The 26,932-nt window shown below is 45.2% G+C and overlaps 2 long non-coding RNA genes across 6 annotated transcripts; one reads left to right on the top strand and one right to left on the bottom strand.

The window, feature by feature from the left end:
• Positions 1 to 442: 442 nt before the first annotated feature.
• LOC140699465 (uncharacterized) lies at positions 443 to 3,735 on the bottom strand. Its single transcript, XR_012077654.1, has 2 exons — positions 3,484 to 3,735; positions 443 to 1,297 (listed from the first exon to the last, which is right to left on the bottom strand). It is a non-coding gene; the product is annotated as an uncharacterized lncRNA (long non-coding RNA).
• LOC140699464 (uncharacterized) lies at positions 3,586 to 21,886 on the top strand. Of its 5 annotated transcripts, none has more exons than XR_012077650.1 (3): positions 3,586 to 3,708; positions 4,212 to 4,279; positions 13,995 to 15,462. It is a non-coding gene; the product is annotated as an uncharacterized lncRNA (long non-coding RNA). The 5 variants fall into 5 exon arrangements; XR_012077651.1 differs by having other exon boundaries at positions 3,586 to 3,692; XR_012077652.1 differs by having other exon boundaries at positions 3,589 to 3,673.
• The last annotated feature ends 5,046 nt before the right edge of the window (positions 21,887 to 26,932 follow it).

Consider the following 26,932-nt stretch of genomic DNA (forward strand, 5'->3'; position numbering starts at 1 on the left):
CCACTGTGACCCCCCCCCGTTTACTCTGTATCTGGATGCAAATTGTCCCTTCTCCCTGGTCACCCCCTATACCTTGCATTGATCTTGAACCTCTGCCTGAGTCTCACCTCCTCCGAGAAGCCTTTCTGGGCACCTCCTCTGGGCCAGTTTCATCTGTCCCAGGAAGGCAGCTTCATTGCCACTTCTCTCCCAGAGAGGCCAGACTTTCCCACATCTTAACTGCCCATGCTCTAATCCAGGGGCCCGCTGCCTGTTTTAGTGCAAGTAAAAACTGGTTTTTACGGATGAACGTCTGCAATCAGTACAGTGATGGGGAACAATCACTCAACCTCAGTTAAGTAAAATGCTATCCTCCCCCAGAGAATTCCATTCTTCTCAGTAGTAGACCTGTGCTACAAAAATACACCAAAAATTCATCAATAAAGAGCGTTGTGGAAATCTGTTTTTCCTCTTGTTACATATGTCCCTTTATTTTTGCCTCTTGTCCCATAAAACATAAAATATTGAATATCTGGTCCTTCACAGAAAATATTTGTTGCCCCCTGGTCTAAATGACACTTGAAGAATATGAATCTGATTGTGTCACTTTGCTTCTTAGAACCCTTACATGGTTCCCTGCCTTTTAAGGACAAACTCCAGCACCCCTGGCAGGTCCAGGCACCTTGTTCCCTGCGCAGCCTCATCCCACTCTCTGCCGTCAGGAACGTCTCCCAGGACATCAGATCATCACACATTTCTGGCACCTGAGCCTTCCCCAAAGCTTCCGCCCACACGCCGCACCACCCCTCCCTGGCTAGCTTGCATTCTCATCTCAGCTCACACACCTGGTTTTCTGGGAGCTTCCTCTGAGCCCCTTGGGTTGGAGCTGGGTACCCTCCCCGTTACTCCGTTGCCTCCCTCCCCATCACAGCAGCTGGCTCGCTCTATGGTCCTGTTTCCTTGGCTTTAATCCCAACCTGTACGCCCGGAGCCTGTGGGTTCTGTGCAGGCAGCAACTGTGTCTGTCCCATTCCCTGTGGTCCGAAACATGGACAAAAATTACCAACAATCTGCTGAGTGAATGAATGAGTGAAGGCGGGGCTTAGGAGCCACTAAAGCAGAGTTCTGAGGCCGAGGATGCCCCAGCCTGGCCAGAGGACTGGCGTGGCACCCATCTTTTGGGCAAACTGTGGGTCAAGTTGCCTTTCACTTGTGGTTCACTGACTGGTCTGAGCGTCAGTTCTCCAGTGACCCTGGTAGGACGACCACCCTTGGAAACAGCTTGGAATTGTCTCTGGACTTGAAGTACCACCAGCACCTAAAGAGAGAGGATTCAAGACCCAATAAAAAACCCTTTTCACCTTCTGCAGTTTACCCAGGACATCAGTATCCATCAGGACATTTCATTCTTTTCACGTCTCTCTGGCAGCGGTCAGGGTGCACATGGTAAATCCAGTTTGCAGAGGAGGAAACCCAGGCTTGGGGGGTGGCAGCAGCCCACCTGGGGTGACCAGCTTGTTACAACTGGGGCGAGAGCCCAGCTTCCCTGACTCCTGGTCCAGCACCCCGTCCATCCTCACGCCCTACTAAATGCTGCTGGAGAAAAAGCATCCCGCAATTATGAGAATTAGAACCAGTGCTCAAGGCGGTTTCTGGTTCACCCCGTCTGCATTCTGCCTCTGCTGCAGAGTTCTCCCAGCTGAGCTCACATGGCTCCCCCGACACCGACACAGGCCTTGCCACCCACTTCATAGTGGAAGTGGGGTCCACAGGTAGGGATTCCTTTAATGCTCGACCACCTTTCTCTTTGTTGCCTTCACTGGTCCTTGAAAAGCCTTTTCCAAAACTGTGATCTACAGAACACTAGTCTCCAGCAACAGGTTACCAAGCAAAAAGCATCTGGAGTTCAACCAGTTTGGAAAATGCTGCACACCCCTGGCCCCTCGTAGACATAAACACGCACATCAGCCTGTAAGGGGGGGGTCCACCTCTCAGCAGGACCGCCTGCAAACCAACGTCCTAGCCCCTCACCCCTCCCTGCCACCCTCTAAGGAAAAGACTATTGATCTGACCAACTTCCCTGCTCTGCTGTCATGTAACGGTGGGATGAGAACTAGAAAGAGCTGGAAAAAAGTTGGGTGGGTAAGGTTAGGAGGGGCTCAGACACTTACAAAGAAGAAAAGAGGTCAGAGAGTGGGGCAGAAAGAGAGAGGGGAGCCCACTGGGGATGGAACGTGGGGGAGTGAGTGTAGGGGGACAGGAAGAAGAGGACAGAGAGAAGAGATTCTGGAGGAGCGGCTGCAGGGGGCAAGGGCAGGCGGGTGGGCAAGACGCTCTTTAAAGCATTTGCCACAGAGTCTTGCAAGTACCCCCACGCCTTTAAGACTTTCAGTAGAGAGTTAAATTCCTGACCTTTCTCTCTCCTTCTCTCCCTCCCCTCTCTTCCTCCTTCTGTCCTTCCATCTATCCATCATCCATCCATCCACTATCCATCTTCCCTCCTCCATCCCTTCCTTCCTTCTGATGTCTGCCCTTTGAGTGTGACTAACTCCAAAATGGCCTGACGTTGGTCCTGAGCGGTTCTGCTGCAGAGAAGCCCAGCTGGCTTTTGTATCTTGGCATGGCTTTCCCTTGGTTTGCAACTGAACACCCGCTGACACTTTGCAGGACCTGAGGACCACAGTCTGGGAAATGCTGCACTAGAATCACCTTCCCCTCATTGCAGCTGCAGCTGGTGCTGCCCCGACCCTCGTGCCCACCAGTCCTTCCCTCCTTGGGGGTCCCTCCATCTCTGTACCTTCCCTCCTCCCTCCTGGCTGCTCCCCATCGTCCAGCCCTGCTTTCTTCTTATCAATCACGTGGTGCCCATTTCTCTCCTGCTCACAGCCTCGTCTACACTCACCACCTGCAGGTCCTCCTTCCCTGTTTTCCCGCCAGACCAAAGCAGTCTGGCTTTTGCCGTCCTGGCTTTGTTCAGACAACCCTGGCATAGGCTGTGGTTGCCTCTTAACTGCTGAGCCCGATGGCGCTCTCCAGCTCTCCTCTCCCTTGACCTATCTGTACCTTCTCAAACCTGCCTGCTTCTAGGTGATCCTTCTCCTGGGGCTTCTGCAACTCCCACCTCCTGGCTCTGGCTGTGGTGGCTCCTCCCTCCCAGGCACCTGTCCCATAGCCGACTTTAAAACCGGGCCCTTCGAACCTCTGTTCTAGTCCCTCCTCCTGACCCCCTCTGTTTACTCCCTTGTGGGGGCCTCTTCCTCACAGATGAGCCCAGTCTAGGAGTCCACCATGTCTTCTGAGATCCGCTGGTCTGCTGAGTCCCTCAGCCTCCACTCCTCGGGTGCAACACCCTATCTGAGTTCTCACCCTACTGGCAGCATCTAAAAGGCTTTTGATCCGCCCCCCCCCCCCAACTCCTACCTCCTGTTCTCAACCCTGAACTCAGGGTCACCATCTCCAGAAGCCTCTCTGAACTGCATGTCACTGCCCTGTGTTCCCCTCTACCTGAGCACTGGTCCTGCTCTCGGGGGTCCCGTGGCTGCCTGCCCCACCCCGAGGAAGGGGCCATGCTGTCATCGTCAGCGCATCCTGCCACGTGGGCCGCACTCGGGGACTTCCGCGTCCGCCCCTCTCCACGCTGCAGGCCCCTCCTTTCTCCTCCGAACAGTCCTCCCTCCATGTCCGGCGGTCCAAGGTTCCTGGGTCCCGGCCTGGTGGGTGGAGGTGCAGGTGGGGCAGAGAAGGTTGCCAGGCGGGCTCCGGGGGGCCGGGGCCGGGCGCCGGGGGAGGGGCCGGTTAACGGCTGACGGCACAGGCGGGGCTCCCCGTGCGCAGGCTGCGGAGGCCGTTTGCACGGCAGCCGCCGCACACCCCGAAACCCTGCGCGGTGGTGGAAGTTGCAAGAGAGGCCCCAAAGGAAAAGAGGCTCCGCAGCGCTGACGTCTCCCCCGGCCCGGGGCCCTGCCCTGCTTGGGGATTGGGAAGCTACACCCGCCTGGGCCCTGGGGCTGGGTGTGGGCGGAAGGAGAGGGCGGTGAAGCAGCTTCACTTCCAGCCCTCATCAAGATTTAAACCGAGGCTAAAAGGGTGCATTAACCTTCCAGCACCGCTCGAAATCCGGCTCCACGTTCAGTGAGAATTAAAGTAATTGATGAACTCGTACTTGAGACATAGGTTCCCAAAAATAAAAAGCTGTGAGCTCTAAAAATAACACTCATTTTTTTTTCTGTAAGGTAAAGATCAACATGCAACACACCCCAGGAGGCTCCGCGTCAAGCAATTAGAAAGCCGGGTAGAACGGGTAAATGAAAATGTTTATTCAAAAATCAATGTATTTATCCTAAAAGAAGTTAGAGAACCACAGGAGTAAAATCTGGTCTCGCAGCAGCCCTCAGAGTCGCTCTGGGGCAAGGTAGTTTCCAGGCAGTAAGGGATTAAGATATGGATTTCGACTCCGAAGTTGAAGGAAGACCCTTGGGTGAGCTTTTCATTGTGTCGACTAAAAATGTTTTAAAAATCAATCTAACAGTGTACAAAAGGATCTTCTAAAGACTGAGCGAGTCCCATCCACAGCCAAGTGGGCTGCAGTGAGCAAAGGAAGAGGAGGGTGTGTAATCCTCCCAGTTTGCAGCTAATGAGGCTGGAGTATTTGGGTGATTCTTGATGCAAGTGGAAAACCTGTTTCTAAAGAGTTTTAATTGCTTCTGCGGGAACAGATAATAAAGACCCAGACCTTCCCATCAGCTGAGACGGTAACCGCACACTTTTCCTGACCTCAAATGGGTCCAGCTTGTAGATTTTGCAGTAATATAGAAAGTGTGACAACAAAGATTCATTCAACAAACATGTGTTGGGCTTGTGCTGCGAGTTAGGGACTGGGACCTGTGCCACAGGGATGGATATGAGTCATGATCTTTGCCCTCATTGAGCTTGACTCTGTTGTAGCAGCTTTCAGACTTTCTAACCATGACCCATCAAAAGAAATGTGTATTACATTATGATCCAGTGCACAGGCATGTAGTGTCTGGAAAAAAATTCATGAAACAATACTTATTTTACTTCTCATGACGCACCCTAATATTTTCTATCCTAGCCTATTTTATTGAAAAAGAACACATGCTAGTTGCAACTCTCAAAACTGCATGACCTGCTACTAATGGTCAGTGGCCAGAACTTTGGAAATTCTGATCTAATAGGAGAGCAGAAGTGAAAAATGATTCTAGAGAAAGAAAGAGCCACATGCAGTTGTAGAGAGAAGGGCAGACCCTTCTGGCTGGGATTCAGGGAGGGCCTCATGGAGGAGGTGGCATTTGAGCTGGGCCCTGAATGATGGAGTGATGCTTGCGATTTAGACAGGCTGAATTGGGGAGAGTAGTTATAATTGTGATAGTGTCTATTATTGTTATTAATACAATAAACAGCATCACCCTTCTCAAGGGGCTTTCCCACCTGTAGCTCTATTGAATCACCCTAGCAAATCTGACCAAGTAAGAGGATATATTAGCTGCATTTTATCAGTGGGGAAACTGAGGATCAGAGAGGTAAAGGACTTTGCTCAAGGACACGCAGAGCCAAGTTTGAGCTCAAGTCTAGCAGCCCCCATGGAGCCCCCGAGACAGGAAAGCAGGCTGAGTTCTGCTTTACTTCTGGTGATGGGAGGCTGGGAGCTGGACTTGAGAACAAGGACCTGGGCACCGAATGGCTGTGATCCCCTCTGAGAGACCTCAGCTGGCCTCCCTGAGTCACAACCAGAAGACCCCTCTTCTGGGGAGTCTCGATCGGGAGAAATGAACTTGGCAACCTCAAGCATCCCACCCAGACTCATGGATAACTTTCCCTACCCTGATTCCTCCCACCTGCCTACTAGAAACTTCTCTTGCTCTCTGTGACTCTAATCTCCTGGTCTGAAGGCCGGGGTTCAAGCTCCATCTTTCTGTTCTCCAAGTTCAAGATCTGCTCTCTCCCGACCAGCAGGCTGAATCCTCACCTTCGCCTGTCTGACTTCCTTTCTCTCAAGGAACTTACAATTTAATCAGGAGTCCCTAATAGCACACGCATTCTAAATTGCAATCATTTATTCCATCTAGCCTGGGGCCTTTCTGTCTGTTAGAAATATCAGAGTTATTTCCTTCTTTTAAGAGTTTACGTAAAAAAAAAACTTTACAAATAATGTTTGCTGTTTAATGTTCTCCCCTGAAATATCAATCTGCAAAAATAGAAATCCTTTTTTACAATTCATCTTAAGGAGAGAGTTCCAGTTTCTTATAATGTAATGAATGTACTGCAGATAATGGTCCAATAGTGCAAATGAAAGGCGCATATAATCAAAATGATAATGGAGCGTATTGTACTGCTTGTATAATAAAATCCATACCAATATGGAAATCATATCTCAAGGCAACATTCCTCTCTTTGATTTTTGTAATAATTGTACATGTAAGAGCAGGGCAGCGAGAAGTGGGGGGAACAAAGGCCTTTATTGCTTCATTAGGCAGCTGGCGTTCTGATGGTCGGCCTGTCAACAGCCGTCCCTTAATTTCCAAGGAAAGCTTCTCCCTTTCCCGCACGAATGATTTACCGTTCACGTCAGCTCTCTCCTCAGTCCTTTCTCTGCGAAGATTCACAGTTAGACTCAGTGAGCTGTGATGGCAGTGTTGATCAGTCCCTTCTGCCTCCCGGGTCCCCAGGGCTCAGGGTTTGGGTCAGACGGGAGCTAGGCCCCCAGCAGCTGTGACGGGAAGGGAGAGGAGTCCTCTGTGGGGCCCCATAGCGCCTCAGGGCTGGTCCCTTTCAGCCCCATCCCCGAATTCTTGCATTCTGGCACAAGTCATCCTGCCTCAGTTTACCAAGCCTTTGGTGGGACATTCTGTGCGGCAGGCACTGTGTGAAGGAGTCTGTAAGGAAGGGGCAGAGGCCCTGGCCACCTAGCCTCACAGTCTAGATGGGTTAGCACTTGCCAGGGGGCTTGCACAGTGTGTTGTGCAATTGATGGGAAGAGGTTCACTCTGGAGTCAGGCAGGGGTGGATCTTGGTTTGTGCAATGACTTGAGTATGACTCTGGCCTTGGCTTTGACTTCTCCTAGGTTCTCAGTGGCCACGTCCACTGCTCTTTCTACTATGCTCAGGGCTTGCTCTGTGTGTGTGCAGTCTGGGTGGGGAGATGTGGGGCTGGGGGTGCTGGACGGAAGGTCTGAATGGCAGCCTTCAGAGGCTGGGCACTGGCAGGGTCTCAGTGGCCAACGGGCCTCCCTCAGTGTCTGCCTTGGCCCCACCTTGCCCCAGGTTCTCCTCCTTGGTCTGTCCCTCTTCTGTGGCTCCTGACCTCGGCCCACCCTGGTCTGACCATTGGGCTTCTACGTGGACCCTTTGTTCATGCCTCCTCCTCTTGGGCACAGATGTGACCCTTCAGCTAGTAACCTTGCCCTGCAGGACCTATATGGGTGCTTAACGTCAGCTACCTAGTGGACCAGTGTGGGGTGAAGTTACTAGCAGTCATCGCCAATTGCGGGCACGATTTGGCGCTATCCCAGGGGACCCGTCAACAGCTCTTTCAGGTGGGTGCTTCATTATCCCCGTTTTATGAATGAAGCTGACATAGACATCGCGGGTGGGCTTGGTGTGGACGTGAATTTTCATCTTCTTTGGGTAAATATCAAGGAGCATAATTGCTGATTCATACGTAAGAGTATGTTTAGTTTCGAAAGAAACTGCCGACTGTCTTCCAAAGTGGCTGCACCAGTTTGCATCGCCACCAGCAGTGAAAGAGGGTTTTAGTTGCTCTATATGCTTGTCGGCATTTGGCGTTGTCAGGACGCCAGATTTGGCTATTCTAATATGTGTGTTAGTGGTATCTCTCTGTTGTTTTAATTTGTGTTTCTCTGATGACACATGATGTGGAGATCTCTTTATATGCTTATTTTCCATCTGTATATCTGCTTTAGTGAGGTGTCTGTTAAGATTTTTGGTCCATTTTTAAATTAGGTTGTTTGTTTTCTTATAGTTTAGTTTTAAGAGTTCTCTGTATATTTTGGGTAACTGTCCTTTATCACATGTGTCTTTTGCAAATATTTCTCCCAGTTCTGTGGCTTGTCTTTTCATTCTCTTGACAGTGTCTTTCACAGAGAATAATTTTAAAAATTTTGATGAAGTCCCTCTTGTCAGTTATTTCTTTCATAGATTTCATGACTTTTTGTCATGTCTAAAAAGTTATCAGCAAACCCAAGACCATCTGGATTTTCTTGTATGTTATCTTCTAGGAGTTTTGCAGTTCTGTATTTTACACTTAGGTCTGTGATCCATTTTGAGTTAATTTTTGTGAGGGGTGTAAGATCTGTGTCTAGACTAATTTTGCATGTGAATGTCCAGTTGTTCCAGCACTATTTGTTGAAAGGCTATCTTTTATCTATTGTATTGTCTTTGCTTCTTTGTTGACTAATTTATGTGGCTCTCTTTCTGTCTCTATTCTATTTCATCGGTCTGTTTGTCTGATCCTTCACCAATTCCACAGTCTTGTTTACTGTAGCTTTATAGTAAGTTTTGAAGTCCTCCGACTTTCTTTTTCTTCTTCAATACTGGGTTGGCTATTCTGGGTATTGTACTTCTCTATGTAAATTTTACAATCAGTTTGTTGATACCCACAAAATAACTTGGGATTTTGATTGCGATTACATGGAATTTCTAGACCAAGTTGGGAAGAACAACATCTTGACAATATTGGGTCTTCCTATCCACAAACATGAGCTATCTCTCTGTTTATTTAATTCTTTACTTTCATTCATTGGAGTTTTATAGTTTTCTTTGCATAGATCTTGTACATATTTTGTCAGATGTATACCTAAATATTTAATTTTGGGGATGCTAATGTCAATATTATTGTGTTTTTAATTTCAAAATTCACTTGTTCATTTCTGGTAAAAAGGAAAGCAGTTTTTTTTATGCTAATCTTGTATCCACAACCTTGCTATAATTGCTTATTAGTTCCAGAAGCTTTTTGTCGTAGATTTAAAAAAATTTTCTACATAGGTTATCATGTCATCTGCAAACAAACAGTTTTATTTCTTCCTTCCTAATAAGTGTACTTTTTATTTCCTTTTCTTGTCCTATTGCATTAGCTAGGACTTCAGGATGATTGAAAGGGATTAATGAGAGGGGACATCCTTGTCTTGTTCTTAATTTTAGAGGGAAGCTCTCAAATTTCTCACCATTAAATATGATGTTAGCTTTAGTTTTTTTGTAGATATTTTTTATCAAGTTGAAAAAGTTTCCTTTTATTCCTAATTTACTGAGTTTTTGTCATAAATGGGTGTTCAATTTTGTCAAATGCTTTTTCTATATCTGTTGCTATGATAATGTGATTTTTCTTCTTTAACCTGTTGATGTGATGGATTACATTAATTGATTTTTGGATGTTGAACGAGCCTTGTATACCTGGGATAAATCCCACTTGGTCATGGCATAGAATTCCTTTTATATATTGTTTGATTCAGTTTACTATTTTTTTTGAGGATCTTTGCATCTATGTTCATGAGAGATACTGGTCTGTAGTTTTCACTTCATGTTATGTCTTTATTTGTTTTGGTATTAGGGTGTTGCTGGCCTCATTGAATGAGTTACAAAATATTTTCTACAAAATTGTAGAAAATTGGTATAATTTCTTCCCTAAATGTTTGATAGAATTAACCAGTGAACCCATCTTGGCCTGGTGCTTTTTGAAGGTTATTAATTATTGATTCAATATCTTTAATGATATAGACCTATTCAGATTGTCTATTTCTTCTTCTGTGTCTTGGCAGATTATATCTTTTAAGGAATTTCATCTAAATTATCAAATGTGTGGGCATAGAATTGTTCAATTATTTCTTTATTATCTTTTTAATGTCTATGGGATCCGTAGTGATGTCCCCTCTCTCATTTCTGATATTGGTAATTTGTGTTCTCTCTCTCTTTTTTCTTAATTAGCTTGGCTAAAGGCTTATTTATTATACTGATCTTTTCAAAGAATCAGCTTTTGTCTTCATTGATTTTCTCTGTTGATTTTTGTTTTCAATTTCATTGACTTCTGCTCTAATCTTTATTATTTCTTTTCTTCTATTTATTTTTTTGAAGGGGGTAATTAGGTTTGTTTGTTTATTTATTTATCTATTTATTTATTTTTAATGAAGGTGCTGGGGATTGAATCCAGGACCTTGTGCATGCTAAGCACACACTCTATCACTGAGCTATGGAGATTTTTTCCAAAACATAAACTACTATGTTTTTGATCTACAGATTGTTGAATTGAATTGGTTGAATTCCCAGATGCAGAACCAGTGGATATGGAATGCTGACTATAGGTCTTAAGCATAGGGAGATTCTGGCATCTGGGGCGGGTCCTCGATCCAATCCCCTGCAGACACTGAGGGATGACTGTATGTTGTGAAATGATCACCACAATAAATCTTGTCAACAGCCTACACCATACATAGTTACAAAACTATTCTTTCTTGTGATAACTTTTAAGATCTCCTCTCTTAACAAGTTTCAAATATGGGATACAGTATTGTTAACTACAGTCATCATTCTGTACATTATATCCCCTGACTTATTTAAATTATAACTGGAAATTTGTACATTTTGACCTCTTTCTCCTTTTCTTTATGTAGATCCAAGTTTCTAACCTGTATCATTTTCCTTCTCGCTAAAGAACTTATTTTAACATTTCTTGCAAAGCTGGTCTACTGGCAACAAATTTCCTTAATTTTTGTTTGTCTGAGAAGGATAATCTCACAGGGTACCACAGGGTACCACAGGGTACAGAATTCCAGATAGGTGGTTTTTTTCTCTCTCAATACTTTTAATATTTTACTCCACTCTCTTCTTGCTTGCATGGCTCTGCGGAGACGTTGGATGAAGTTCTTATCTTTGCTCCTCTGTAGGTAAGATTTTCTTTCCTCTGATCTCTTTCAGGATTTTTTCTTTATCTTTGATTTTCTGTAGTTTGTAATTGATATGCCTAGATGTCTCTGGGCAGTTTTCCTACTTGCTGGTCTCTGAGCTTCCTGGATCTGTGGTTTGGTGTCTGATATTAATTTGGGTGAAAGTCTCAGTCATTCCTGAGATTACTTCAAATATTGCTTCTGTTTCTTCCTTTCTGTTTTCTCCTTTTGGTGTTTCTGTGATATATGTCATATCTTTTGTAGTTGTCCCAGTCTTTGGATAGTCTTCTGTTATTTTTTTCCCCAATCTTTTTTTTCTCTTTGATTTTCAGTTTTGGAATTTCTATTGTCACATCCCCAAGCTCAGGGATTCTTTCCTGAGCTGGTCCAACCTACTAACAAGCCCGTTGGAGGCATTTTTTGTCTCATGTGACAGTGTTCTTGATCTCTGTCATCTCATTCTGGTTCTTTCTTAAGATTTCCACCTCTCTGCTTGCATTGCCTGTCTGTGCTTGCATGCCGTCTACTTTATCCATTAGAGCTCTTAGTATATTAATCATAGTTGTTGTAAATGCCCAGTCTGATAATTCTGGCATCTCTACCATGTCTGGTTTTGATGCTTGCTTTGTCTCCTCAGATTGTGTCTTTTGTCTTTTAGTATGCCTTGTCCTTTCTTAGGTGATATTTGGACATGATGTACTGGGCCAAAGGAATTGCTGTAAATAGGTCTTTAGTAATGTGGTGGTGAGGTCGGGGGAGGGCCTTTAGTGAGCCTCTGCTTTTTGAACTTCACAAATGTTCCTCAATTTCCGTCCCTTCAATTTCCCTTAGGTGGGACAGAATGGCTGGAGTGGACCGGAGTGGAGTATTTCCCTTCCTGCAGGTCAGCTAGGCTCTGATAAACCCCCAGCAGGCTAAATTGCAGTTAACTAGTTTCCCCCAAGGGCAGGCCTTGCTAAGAAGAATAGAGTGCTCTGTCATATTTTATAAAAGTTCATTTTCCCCTCCCACCACTGGAAACATGAGGGGATTTTTCTGCCATTCACTGTGAGAACCTGTTAGAGCTCTTGGAGGTAAAACTCTCAGAGGGGGCCCCTCCTAGACCGGGTCTCTCTGAAGTTTCAAACTGTCAGACTTGTCCCTCCTCAGGAAGCCTCCAGCAATTTGTTCAGGTTTTTCTGCCCTGGAACTGGTTTGCATGGAATTTTCTGCTCCATTAAGTTGTATATGAATATTTTTTTTCTTCTCATTCAGTGGAGGTACTGAGGGCTGAACCCAGGACCTTGTACATGCTATGCATATGCTCTGGCACTGAGCTACACCCTCCCCTGGCTCCATCAAGTTGTGATTCTCTGTATCTGCCTGGCTTTCTCCCCACTTCTGGGGGCAACAGTTTGCTCTGTTCCTTACAGATCTAGGAAGATTTGTTGTTTCAGTTTGTTCAGCTTTTAGCTTGTTATTAGGATGGAAGTGGTGACTTCCAAGCTCCTTACAGGTGGAATAGGCAATCTTTTTAGGAACTTAAAAAAAAATATATATATATAGCATTAGGCCTTATTATTGGGGTGAAATATATATAACTGATATTTACTATTTTGGAAAGTACAGTTCAGTAGCACTAAATATATTCACGTTGTTGTGCAATGATCACCACTATCCGTCTCCAGAATCCTTTCCATCTTGCAAAACTGAAACTTTGTCTCCATCAAATGACAACTGTCCATTCTCTGCCACCCCTTGCCTCTGGCCCCCACCATTTTACTCCCTGTCTCTATGAATTTGACTATTCTGGGTGCTTTGTATAAGTGCAGTCATACAATATTTGTTCTTTTGTGACTGGCTTATTTCACTTAGCATAACATCCTCAGGGTTCACCCATGTTGCAACCTGTGTCATAATTCTTTGCCTTTTATAGGCTGAATACTATTCCACTGTATGCATATATCACAGTTTATTTATCTGTCCATGAGTCATTAAACATTCAAGTTGTTTCTACCTTTTGGCCATTGTGACTAATGCTGCTTTTAAAAATGGGTGTACAAAAATAATGCTGCTTTTAAAAATATCTGTTCAAAACCCTGTTGAAATTTGAAATTCTCTTGGGCATACAGCCAGAAGTGGAATTGTTACACTGTATGATAATTCTTTGTTTATTTTTTGAGGAATTGTCATACTGTCTTCCACAGCAGCAGCACCATTTTACATTCCCACCGATGGTGCAAAAGGGCTCCAGTTTCTCTACATCCTCATCAACACTTATCATATCCTTCCTTCCTTCCTTCCTTCCTTCCTTCCTTCCTTCCTTCCTTCCTTCCTTCCTTCCTTCCTAGTGGGCATGAAGTGGTATCTCACTGTGGTCATCTTAGGTAATTTAAAGCACATCCTTGGAACCCAGATCCCCAAGAAGCTGCTCCTGGACATCCCAGCCAGGGCTGCCCAGTCTCCCAGAGCCAGTTCAGACAGATGCTGCTCACTCTTCTCACCCTATCTGGGAGACGCTACAATGCAAAAGGGAGGTGAGGAAGCCCGAGTGCACATGTTCACTAGGACTGCATCCCTGGTCCTATCACTAATAAGTGTGGGCTGACTTTCTGACTGTCAGGTCCCTCATCCCTGCAAGTGCAATGACATTTCCGCTTGTTACTGCACCATGTAAAAACAACTTTGTAGACACGCACCAAATTTGAAGGGTATGTTTGGAGGGGTCTGACTTAGAGGCTATGGAGCTGATGTAAAATTTATTTTGGGGGCCATTGGGAGCCCCTCTTAAATAATTGAGTAGTGAGCCTTTGAAGGAGCTAAAACCAGGGTCAGGAGGCCCCTGTGGTGGCTGCGAGGGAAAGGTCTACCAATCAAGACACTGTGTCCGGAGAAAGGTACCCAAGCCCAGACTCACAGGACAGAGTCTGCAGGTGGCAGAGGTGCCTCCAGCCAGTGGGCCTTAGGTGGACGGGGGGCTGTCGAGTGGCGTGGGTTTTACTAGGGAAGCTCCCCAGCCAGCCTGGGGTCAGCCAGTCTAGGATTCAAGAAGCTGGAATCTACCAGCTAGTGATCCTCAAACTGATGTGCACACGAATCACCAGGGGCCTTGTTAAATTGCAGCTTCTGATTCAGGTCTGGGCAGGGCCTGAGAGCTTGCACCACTGACGAGCGGCTGCTGCTGCTGCTGCTGCTGCACTGCCCCACCTTTGAGTCGCGAGGACCTGGATGATCTGAGATGCAACCTCAGTCCAAAACCTCTCAGTCCCTCGGGACCACCCGCTGTACCCACCTCCAAAACTCTTTCTGATGATCTTTACCTGCAACTCCAAAGAAGAACTTGGTATTATGATGTCTACTGCAGTTGACAGTTATACATGAAGGACAGTTTTGTTTAACTGCATAAAGCTTTGCCCCAAGGATGGGGACTACCTCCTGGCGTACCTAGGACAATGCAGAGCAAGTGATGTGCTCTCAGCACTCTTTGTTGAAGGGAGAATGATAACAGCCCTTCATCTGAGTTTAGACTTTGCAGTTCACAAGCACCTCCACATGCCTACTTCATTATCCACCACTCCTCTTCCAGCGAAACAAAGAGTTCCTCCTGGCCTATGTGCTGGGCGTGAATTTTCTTTTTCATCATTGCAACAATCCTGTGAATTACACAGGGCAACGATCTTGTGAGTTACCAGCCTCCAGAGAAGAGAAAACTTTGCTCAGAGAAGTGTTGAGTGTGCCACCCAAGGTGTCCTATCGGACTATGGCAAGACTGGGATCTGTCCCCAGGGAGCTGCCACTGCCACCTGGAGGAGAGTTGGAACCAGCAGCAGGAGTGGAGCTTGCTCCTTCTTCCTGGGCCACCCCAATGGTGGCTGGACAGCGCTCCTGAATCACTGGGTCCCCTGCCAGCCATCAGCCTGGGTCAGTGCCTGGTGGCACAGATGGTCCCCACTTGGCTTTTCTGTCCTCTGCACCAAAGGCCCTTGTCCTGCAAGGAAGAGCTCAGAGGACTGGATTCTGCTCCGGGCTCCATCACTCCTGACTGTGGGGCTGTATGCCAGGCAGCGACCCAGCAAGCCTTGGTTTCTTCTTCTGTAACATGGGGCAATGCTGTCTGCCCAGCTGGGCCCGTGGGGAGCCCACTCCAGCAGCTCTTTGTGAAAATGCTTTACACATCATGAAGAGACATACGTGCTACTTATTAATCAAGAGTTTATGTTGTAAAACTGAATTGCTTTTCTCGTTTTTAAAGTTTGGGTATTTATGCAGAGGCACTCTCACATGCATGATTGTTTTAGCAGCTCATTTATTTGTCTTGCTGTGTAAAAAAATAAGACCTAAACCCCGATGGAAGCCACCAGCCATCTCCTCCCAGGTCTGAAAGTTGGTTTTCTTTGCCATCCTCACATTTCCCGAGGGTTAGCACAAGTCATCCAGTATCAGGATGGCAGCTTCGTGTTAAAAGTTAATTATTCTTCTTTATTGTATCGAGGACACAATTTTTTTTTAGTGACTCACTCTTCTTTGTAATTATAGATGTGATGATTAGAATGTCTTGTATACTATATTACAGATTTTTTTATACGATTTATCCCCATCACTGATTTAAAACTCTTCCTTTATAAGTTTTTATTGCTGTTTCTGAGACAGTGTTTAGGGACTGCGGCTGGGCCCGATGCCTCTATGGGGGCTATTAGAGTTGCTGTGTACATATATAATTAAGGAATTTCAAAACACAAATTACCGCCTTTGGGGCCAATAGCCAGCGCAGTTACATCTATCATGTCAGCTCTCTAGACGGCTCTGTGTGTGTTTGGTAAAGTAAATTAACATACAACAACGTTGCTTAAAATAATGCTCAAATTTAAGATGTAGCAAGAAGCAGGGAAAACAAACAGTAAAGGGATCCAGGGAGAGTCAAAATCACACATTTAAATGAGGAGGAGATTCCCGCCTGGTGCGTTCCATCACCTGTAGATTACACACAAAGCTGTCTGGCTCCTCTCCGAGTCCCTCTTCCCCTCCTTCTGTTTTCTGGCCAAACTTCTGTTGGATTTGCATCACCTCTGAGCAGACCCTGGGCTGAGAAGGGATCTTTAGCGCCTCATCTCTGTCACATATTTAAGCCTTTGGAAATGTGTTATTGTGGACACAATGGAACAGCATTTCAGAGTCTGGAGAAAAACAGGAGGAAGAACATCCACCAGTCTAGCAGGAGATGAGCTGTCTCAAATACCAGCCTGCTGGGAAGCCTGCCTCTGACTTTTATGTCCAGGCTGGGACTGCTGGCCTCAAAAGCCTGCTTCTGGTTTTGAAAGTTGGTCCCTTCCCAACATTATAGCATTAAAAAAAAAATTTTTTTTGTTACCAATAAAACCATGTTCAGGACTAATATTAATGCTTTAAAATATACAATGGTTCTTTGGAGCCCTGTTACCAGAAGCAAATTCTTTAAAACAGATGTGTTTGTTGTCTGATGTTGGTGTGGACAAGGCACTAAGTATTCGGATGGGTGAGAAGTTTCCCCAGCCCCTGAGAAGCGAATGAAATGATGATTCTTCATGCACACACTCCCCAAATCAACCAGTTACCCTTCCCAGCAGTAACCGCTGCTAACAGTTCAGTGTGTGTCTTTTCAGACCTGCTTGATGTATATTTTATATGTAAAGATTAATCTTTTAAAAAGCAAACTGGACTTAATACTTTTCACCCTTTTTCCTTACTTATTTTACTTTGAACACTTTCCCACATCAGCGAATATTTAAGCACATGATTTTTATGGCTGCAAAAGATTTCATCTCTCAGCTGAGACCACTGTTTCTGTAGTCTTTTCACTTCTCATAAATTTAGGTTCTTCCTTTTTTTTTTTCTATTAAGTATGATGCTCAATGAATCTCCTCCGCCATGCATCTTGGTGCATGTCTGCTATAATTCCTTTAAGATAAATTCTTAGAAATGAGGATACTGTGTCAAAGGTTATGCACATGAACATTACCATTTATTCATCTTAAAGATAGCATTTTCCTTGGTTAAAGAAGCAAATTGCTTGAAGACAAATCTGCTGCACTTGTAGGACTCATCTTGGCAGAAAGGGCTGAAGGTAAGTGCTGGCACCAGATCCTACCCCAGAGCTTAGACACAAAATGACAAAGGGACCCAGCAGCCACAGCTCCCTGTAGGAGGGACTGCTAACTCCTACCCAAACCGTAAGTGACCCTCAGTGGGGATGGGGGACAGCCCAGATTCTATATCTGGTGAAGATGGTTCAGTCAAGATAGGGTGGTGGGATTCAGAGCTTTGTGAAAGAAGTGGCTGTTACACAGAACGGGTTGTCGCAGCACTGTGGCTGGAAGCATGATCACAGAAGGTTCTGGATGCTTTACTCAGTCAGTCAGGCTATAGGGTGTCAGATTTTCAATGAGTGGAATTCTGTGGGATCTCAGCACTCGAAAGGGAGCAGTACGTTGGCTCCGAAGCTGTTTCTTTTCAGTTTGTTAGAGAACGGCTGGGTCCCCAGGTGAAACTCACAGGCTGTTTTTCCCCTTGTGGCCCTCGCCTCAGTGAGAGTCTGTGGTTTCTGCCTTCTCAGAATGCAGCCACCTATGTCTTATGGTAACAACTCCCTAACTTTTCTAAGGAGATCCTTCTTCTCCACTCTCAGCCTATGTGGTGTGGATTGGGTTGATCCTATCCTTGGGATCCAGGACATGACACATCACCTAGACCATCAGAATTTGCTAGCTCCCTGACCACTGTAATTGACCCAGGCAGGGCACCTGACTGAGTTCACCAGCTCAGAATGAATCTCAGAACTTTTGTTTGAGTTGAAAGGGCTCCTTTTTTTCCTTTGAAATTACAGGAACCCTTGCAAAGGGGTGTTGCTCCTCAATTATGCATATATATACGTATATATGTATGTTTCCAGTTTGATTTGGATTCCTGCCACTTATAAACAAGATTCCTGACTACCAATATGATACTAAGTTTCAATTCAATTCAGAGATATAAATGGGCGAATGCTGCCATAGAGCCTGTGTGAATGGCTAAGTCCCCTGCTTAGCACTGCAGGTGGATGAATGGGTTGCTTTCCTTCCCTCAAGGAACTTGTAGTGTAGAGCAGGAACACAACATCTCAGAGACAAGGCAGTGCAGGATGGATGGTCAGGGAAGGGAAAGATCACATTCTTCCGGCAGGATGAGGACAGGATTCGTAGAGGGAGTCACGTTTCTAATGAGTCTTGGAATGTGACCAAGAATTTGACAGGTGGAATTTGCAGGTGTTGGCATTTACTGTAAAGGGCATAGCAAGAACAAATACTGCCAGGGAAAGCAGAGTGCTTCCACATTTAGGAAGATGTTAGGAAATGAAACTAGAAAGGAGAGTTGGGGTCATATTGTTTGATCCTGAATTCTATGCTGAAATAAATTTAATGATTTCCCATTCTTTGTTTGATGGAGAAGCTTGTACAAGGTCAACTGTCCCACGAGAACAACTAGAAAATCCACACAAAATTAAATAAAAAACGAAAACCTCCAAAACATCTGTTTGAAAGCAGCATAAAGCTGTCAAGGTGGCCAGGATCTGAGTGGGAAAGATCTTTAAGCGAAGAGATCGTTGAGGGCAGATCAACATTCTATATGTCATTTTTACTTTGAGGTACTTAAAAAACCCATTATTTAAGAACTTTATTAACAGGGGCTTGCAGTTTGTTGACTGTTTTTGGAAAAAATCAAGCTGTACACTTTTATTACAAATTAAAAATGAGGTTATTAAAAATCTCAACTTGACCAGATACGAAACAATTAAAAAATCTTTAAAGGTTGAAAGTCAGGGTGGACTTAAAGCAGTCGGTGACAGATGGAGAGTGGGTGGGAGGGAGCATTGGAAGGAGAGATGAGACCACTCTTTCAAACACACAGGGCTATGTCATATCAGAGAATGTGCACAGAGAGGTGGGTGAGGGCGTTCTGTGTCAGAGATGAGTTAGTTACAACGATGATTTCTTTTTCCTGACAGTATCTACGAAACCCTTTGCAGTAAGAATTCCTAGTTTCTGTAATGTATAGCTTTGGGGGCGCCAAGGGGTTGTCATAATGGATCACATCATTTGTGAGCATTAGGGACAATGGGAACTGTAAGACTCCATCCCAAAAGGGCATCTTTTCTCTTAGGAAACAGGTCACAGTCGCTATTAACATCAGGAAGAATTAGAAGCAAGTTGCTGAGGCCAGAATTTAGCCTGAGGATCAGTGGAACCCTTTCCCTTTCTTGAGACATGAAATAATGTGACTTTTTTTGGGCGGGGGTAGGATATGTAGGTGATGGATAAACTCATTTTATTAATATTGATTCATGGCACCATTTTAATTTTTAAAAAAACGCACCAATTTGCATTCCCATCAGTAGTGTACAAGGGTTCCCTTTTCTCCACATCCTTGCCAACATTTGTTATTTGTGTTCTTTTTGGTGATGGCCTTTCTGACAGGTGTGAGATGGTGTCTTATTGTGATTTTGATCTGTATTTCCCTGATATTAGTGATGCTGAGCAATTTTTCATCTTCCTGTTGGCCACCTGCATTTCCTCTTTTGGAAAAATGGCTGTTCAGTTCTTCTGCCCGTATTTTAAGTGGGTTGTTTGTTTGTTTGCTTTTTAATTGAAGTACAGTTGACTTAAAATGTTGTGCTAGTTTCTGGTGTACAGCATGGATGGACTTGGAGGGCATTACGCTGAGTGAAATAAGTCAGACAGAGAAACACAAATACTGTAAGGTATCACTTACATGTGGAATCAAAAAAATACAACAAACTAGTGAATATAACAGGAAATGAGACAGACTCACAGATGTAGAGAATGAACTAGTGGTTACCAGTGGGGAGAGGGGACGGGAAGGGGCGAGATGGAGGTGGAGGATTAAGATTTTATCAGGTATAAAATAAACTACAAGGATGTATTGTACAAATGGGGACTATAGCCAGTATTTTATAATAACTATAAATGGAGTATAGCCTTTAAAAATTTGTGAATCACTGTACTGTACACCTGCAACGTAATATTGTACATCAACTATACTTCAACTTAAAAAATATGATGTTGTAAAATAAATACATAAATAAATTTTAAAAATTTGGGCGGGGAGGATAATTAGGTTTGTTTGCTTTTTTATTTATTCGCTTGCTTACTTAATTTATTTTAATGGAAGGTTGAACCCAGGACCTTGTGCATGCTAAGCATGAGCTCTACCACTGAGCTGTACCCTCCCGCCTCACTGGGTTTTAAAAGGAGAAAAAAAAGTTTCAAAGTGTTTGAACTCACTAAGCCCTCTCAATACCTGTGTGAACTTGAGCACGTTACTCAACTTCTCTGACTCTCGACCGCCTCGTCTATAAAATGACACGAATGACTCAGCAGCTCAGAGCGGTGTGACAAGACAGTGCTTGGCCACCAAGAGCAATCAGCAAGTGGTGGCTGTTTACATCATCATAAAAGGCAGAATGAAACCAGGGCTGAGATAGCAAGAATGGGTGAGCCCAGGAAGGAGGGAGTCATTCTACAGTGGAGTGGGCGAAAACTTCGGGGACGAGTTCTTTGGGATGAACTTTGAAAGATAAATAGGATTTTGATGGAAAAGACAGAGAGAAGGCATTTGGGCAGAAGGAAAGTCTTGAGAAGAGATGCAGAGATGTGAGGATATGTTGGATACTTGGGGGGGGAAGGAGCTGCGTGGTGTGGTCGGAGCTCACAGGGTGTGGAAGGATGCTAGGAGGGGTGGGGACGTTCATGTCAGTTCACAGGAGGCCTCTGTTTTGGGGCTAAGCAGGCATTTCAAGCGAGGTCCCAGATACTTTAGTCACTCACCATGACGGTCCTAGCTTATTAATGCACCAGCAGTATCTGGAGATGGGGTAGGTTGATTCCCGGGCCCCCTCTGAGAGGCCGTGACATCACTTCTCTGCTCCATTGGCCCATTTTATTCTAATGCTAAAGCAGAGGCTAAATTAGACTGTGAAGGTAAATACACACAGAGAAAGCCACACAATTAAAAATATAAGGGAGGGATTGAGTTGTTAATCATACTGCAGCATTTCACAAAGAATAGGCTGAGTTTCCCAATGAAACGATGACTCCAGCATATAAATTAATCTTTTGTATAGGAAGAAATGAAAGTCATTAAATGTCATTGTCTTATTTTAAAAGCAGCAATATCCTGCCTGATTGCAAGTGCTTAGAGGAGGATGATTAAACAGAAACCTTATCTTCACTGTTCCAAGGAGAAAATTGGAGAAAAGTTATCCAATTATGGATGATAAAGCAGAGAAAAAAATCCGAGAAGAGGCAAACGTGGGTTGGCAGGTTATCGAGAATGCATTCTCCCTTGGTGCTGAGATCGCCTTGTGGTCAACACCCAGAAACTCGTGCAGCCGTAAAAATTACTGCCTTGCCTTAATGTGCTGTCCGACACCAGAAGTGTTCATACATTCTTTCTTTCTTTAACCCATTTTCAAGTTCCTATTATTGGTAAATGATTGCTGTTTTGTTAGCTATCCCCATAGAGGAAACTAATGATTTCCAAACTTGCCATGGGAATGTGGACACATTATTTATTGTCCCCGAAACTCAGTCTTCTTATCTGTAGGCTGGGTCTGTTGGGCATTACTGGTGGGCCTGTGCTGGGGGTTAAATGAGAGCAGGTAGACCAGGATTTCTCACCCTCACCCTATGGACATTCGGGCTGGATAATTCTTTGTAGTGGTGGCGGTGGGGGGCTGCCTTGTGAACATTATACAATGTTCAACAGCATCCCTGGCCTTTATCTACTAGTACCAGCCTCCCACCCCGACCCTGCAGTTGTGCTATCCAAAAATGTCTCTAGACATTACCACATATCCCCTGGGGGACAAAGTCACCCTTGCATGTGAACCATTTATGTAGGTAGAGCATCTGGCTTTGCATTTTGTGAAATCCACACTCAGTTAATGGTAGCTATCATATTACACCTGAAACTAACACAACATTGTAAGTCAACCACGTTTCAATAAAAAAAATTTTTTTTAAATAGTGGCTATTATTTCTACTTAATCAAGAGTGCCTTACTTCTGATATTGCTGTCACAGTCTTCCAACAGTTGCTTTCAAACTTAATGTTGTTGTGAAATGTACTCAATGCATGATGGCTTAGAAATTATTCCTAGATTTCCTTCCTTTTTATTTTTTATTTTTTGCCAAATCAAAGTATTTAATTTCTAACTTGGAAATCATGTTTCTGGTCAAATAAGATTGTTTTCCTTCAAAGGAACACATTTGCCCCCTCAATCTAAAATTAAAATTTTGAATTTTCTGTTTTCCTGGTGAACAAGGTGCTGGGGCAGCTACTGACTCTGAAGGGAATATCACTTGACCCGCACCTGGTAGAGTAAAGAATTATTGAGCAGTTACCATGTAAAAGGTACCACTTGGTGTGCAACGGCTCTGTGAGAATATGTCTTATTAGGTACAATAATATGAATGTTCATTTCAAATAATTATCAGCTTGATCGCACAGATATGAAAATGGGACCAAGGCCATGCAGACACATTCAGCAAAGATAAGGATGGAACCACCTTTTCCACTTTTTACATCTGTCTAGCTATTGGGGATTCTAATTCCCCGAGGAAGAGGGAACTGAATCATAATTAGCATTTTATTTGGATAATATCCATTCCCTTTGGACAGGTATTTTATCAACAAAGGACAAATTCGGGGATGAGGAAAGCAGATTTTCTTTTGGGTCAACTTAGAAAAAATATCTAGCTGAGTTCCCTAGGACTGCTGCAGTCAATTCCCACGAAGTGCCTTAACACGACGGAAAGGTATCCTTCCACAGCCGTGGAGGCCGGACATGTGGAATCACAGTGTTGTACTCTGTACACAGGGCTGTACTCTCTCAAAAGGGGAGAATCTTTCCTTGCCTCTTCCTGCTTTTCGTGGACCCAGGCCGTCCTGGGCTTGCGGCCACAGCACCCCAACCTCTGCCTCTGTCTTCACGTGTCTCTGTGTCTTCTTTTTGTCTCTCATAAGGATGCTCGTCATTGGATTTAGGGCCCACCCTAATCCAGGATGATCTCATTTTGAGAGCCTCACCTTAATTGCATCTGCAAAGACCCTGATTCCAGTAGGGTCCCATTTCAGGTTCTGGTGGATATATTTTTGAGGGGCACAATTCATCCCACCAAAGCATCGTGTTCCCATGTGGAGCTCTTGAAGGTCAACCTGGATGGCTGATCACCATTAACACTTCATCAAACTCCAGCTCTTAGTGAAGAGGGGTCTTTCCTCTCTGTTGTGGTTTTCAGATTTCCTCTCAAAACAGAGGGACAACAGGCAGAATGGTCAGAGAAGAATATTCAAGCACCCTGGCTCCTGCCTTTGGTTCACCTCCTCTTGGAGCTGCAGGTGCGAATGAGGAGCTCTTTTTGGCTGTTTGTTACAGCTCTGCTAGAAACGTCAACAGGACAGACTCCCAAGGTCTTCCTGTGCCACTGTAGGCTGGAGAGAGAGAAACGTTCTTGAGATTCAAGTACGTCTAAGTTCTCTAATGGGGGAAAATTTGAAAGTAAATAGTTAACCTTGAAACTCGGAATATAAATAGAACTTGTAGTTTGTTTTTAGTGCTTTGAGTATCAGTTAACGTTTAATCTGTGGCTGCAGAGGACTCTCTGTAAGCACATCTATCTTTGTGGGTGGCTCTTTATTGGAAATTCTCTACTACATGAAGATCTGAGACTTTTCATGTATGGAAATGGAGGAATTTGAGCTGCATGATATTTGAGGCCCTTTTGTTCCGAGATGTTTTTTGACGTTGTATCAATTAAAATGGAACTCCTCCCTTTTAGTCAAAAGCTTTTCACTTCTTTTTAGTTCTAAATTGGCTATCACTGTTTCACCTACATGCCTTCTCCCTTCCATCCATCCATCTACCTCCCCACCCATTCACCCATGCAGCCATGCATCCATCCATCCATCTACTCATTCATCCATCCATCCATCCACCCCCATCAATATATCCATCTGTCCATATAACCATGTTTTCTCCTTATCATTTCTCCCCACCTACCTTCTTTCCTCCTACCTGACTTCTATCCCTCCCTTCATCTAACTCTCCATTTATCCATCTGTCTATCCATGTCTCATCCATCCCTTCCTCCCTCCCTGCATCCAACCATGCATTCATCCCTGTTTCCTTTCTCCCTCCCTTCCTCTATTCAACTCTCTGTCCATTCACATTTCCTTCCTCCCATCCATCCACCCCTCTAGGATAGTACAGATTTAAGTCACATACTGTGTGCCAGGCTTTGAGGATACAATGGTGAACAAAGCAGTTGAGCAGGGGTGGCCCCAGGTTTTTGTGACCTGAAGCTTATCCAATTTGGGGGCTCTCTTTAAAGGAATACAAACTCACAAATACAAGACTGCTAGAGTGGTTCCCCTGCCTCAGAAGGGGTGCATGTGAGGGAGGAGCCCCGAAGCTTAAGCTTTGTGGACTTCTTGGCAAATCCTCCTTTACAGATGTGGTCCCTGCTCTCTTGGAGCTCAGATTCTTTTGTCACCTAATGAGAGCTGGTCCCCTCTGTCAGGCAGGGATTTAGGCAAACCTGGTTATGAACTCCTAAGACCGTGTCTGTGAGACTCTGGAGTCTTCCTCCAGTTTCCTTCATCATGTCCCCATCCAAATCTGCACACTGCATTTTGGCTCTTTCTTCATCACCTGTACACAAGTTCAACCTCTTTCACTGGTTTCCATAAAAGATCCATGTGCACCAAGGGCTTCATGAGTGGCAGCCCTAGAGGTTACCAAAATGGCACATCATGCTTTGCACAGCCTCTGCCGTCTCCCTGCCTCCAGCCTCTTCTTTACCTGCTCCTACAGCTTTCACCCTCACAGGGCAGCTTCAGCCCTTCAGCTCCTGGGACCCTTGCTTCTGTTCCAAGTGGGTCTGCCAATCAATTTTCCCCAATAAAGGTGGGAGTCTCCTTGACAGAAAGTCCCATGCTAGCTTCAGGAGAATATTTTCTCCGCCTCCTTACATTGGGTTAATATCAAGATCACTCTGTTAGGGTGAGACGAGGCTAGGACAAGGGAGCTCCAGTTTGGGCTCAACTCAGTTTTCCCGTCCACAAGAATGGGAGCATCTCAGGTGAGGCTGTGGGAACAAGAGCTCTGGGGGATGAGAGGCCTCTCTCGGGGTCCATGGGGAACAACAAAAGGGCTTCTTGTTTCAGATGCTTCCATGCCTTGGAGTCCAGGGAATGGGTGCCCCTCACCCCCGCTCCTGGATGCCCGAGGCTCCGTAATTCCCCAGGTGCCTGCAGATTTCCAGGCACTATGCTCAGAAAGCCCTGATTGCTCTGCACTGGAGTCATTTTGGTGGTGTTTTGTTTGGGTTGGTTTTTGCTATTGTGCTGGAATCTTCCAGCTCTGCTGGGGCAGGACTTGGTTCTTTGTTTAAAGCTCACCATCACCCGCAGGGCTGCGGGGCATTGTCTGTGTGGCATTATGCACATCACAGTGGAAACTTCACTCCGAAGCAGCTCTTTTTATCATCAAAGCATTTTGAAAATATTAACTAATTAGTAAACAAGACGGAATGCCACAGTCAATAAGTGTATTTTGAGCAAAGCAGCCACAGTGCTTTGGGGCGGGAGTCCTTGGCGAGTTTGCAGATGCTTTGAGTGGATCTAATCCAGTGGCTACCTGACGAGCCCTGGTGTCCGGAAGGAGGGAGCCCTGCTCGCCACCTGGCACCTTCTGGGGTTCTCTCCACTGTACCCCAGATGGGACCCCCACACCTGTCTGCCCTGACCGCCGGAGCATGTTTTTCTCATCTCCTGCAGCAAAAGTTTGGAGGTTCCAAATGGGGCCCCAAGACCAGCTCCAGATTGCCCCCAAACCATACAGCTCTCAACCTGAAACTCACCCAGGCTGCAGCTTAACTCAATCAGGCCCCTGGGAGGGCTCAGCCCAGAGCAGACCTGCTTTCTTTTCACTTTGATTTATGTGGCATCCAGTCCTGTTTTCTTTCTGATGTGCCATTCGGATTGAGCTCAAATATTTTCCAGTTTCCTGGAATGACTGTTACCAAAAGACACATGCGTGGCTATGGAGGCTGCACTTGAAGGTCACTGCGAGTGTCTATACAATCGGTGGGGGGCGGGTGGCTGATGGGCCCACAGCTAGGGCGTCGGGGAGGGACGTGAACTTTCCCATAACGGCCAAATCCAGTGCCGCTCCTTTCATAACGAACTAATGGTTCTTGCAATAACACCCTATCTCCTCCCCATCTGGATTTTGAAAAATACACGTAATTTGCTTGCAAAACAAATCAAAACCCACCAAAATGCAGCATCCTAAAACTCTCTAAATTTACTGTGGATGCCAATTTCCGAGAGTTTGCTGGGCTACCATACACAAGCCAAGGCAGTAAAGAAACCAGTAACCTATTTAGAAACATTCCACATCAGAATCTTTATAATCTAACTTCATAGTAACCCCTCAAAAAGGCACAACCTGCATCTTTAAGAAATTCCTGTATTTCCTCTACAGGAATCTTATCAGCGATACAAAAATCTGTAGTTTTTTTTTAACTGAAGCTCTTTATTGATGTTGAACTGCACACCTGCCTCTCCAGATGTGCCTTTCATTTCTTCCCCAGAGCACGGTCCACTGCAGTGAAACAGAATTCTGAACACGGGTCCCTCTGTCTGACTGTCCCCATGCAGGTCCCACCCTTCCCTTGGCCCCCAACTGAAAGTCTACCCTTGAGAAAGACCTCCTTGAGCTCGCAGACATCTTTGCTCCCTCCGCTGACCCCGCCCATCCTGCTCCACACCTGTCCTGGCACTGGCCTCGCCCCTCGAGTAGGCTGAGTCACGCTCACTCCAGCTGGGGCTGAGCCCCATTCTCCTTCCCCATCGCTCCGTGCCTCACACAGGGACCCAGGAAGGATGTGTTCTGGTGGGCACTGCGGGTGACGTTGTCCCCGCCCCGTTTCTGCCTCTCCTCGTGCTCACCCATCCAGCTGGTGG

This window comes from Vicugna pacos, chromosome 11 (genome assembly GCF_048564905.1).
Source record: "Vicugna pacos chromosome 11, VicPac4, whole genome shotgun sequence".
NCBI lineage: Eukaryota > Metazoa > Chordata > Mammalia > Artiodactyla > Camelidae > Vicugna > Vicugna pacos.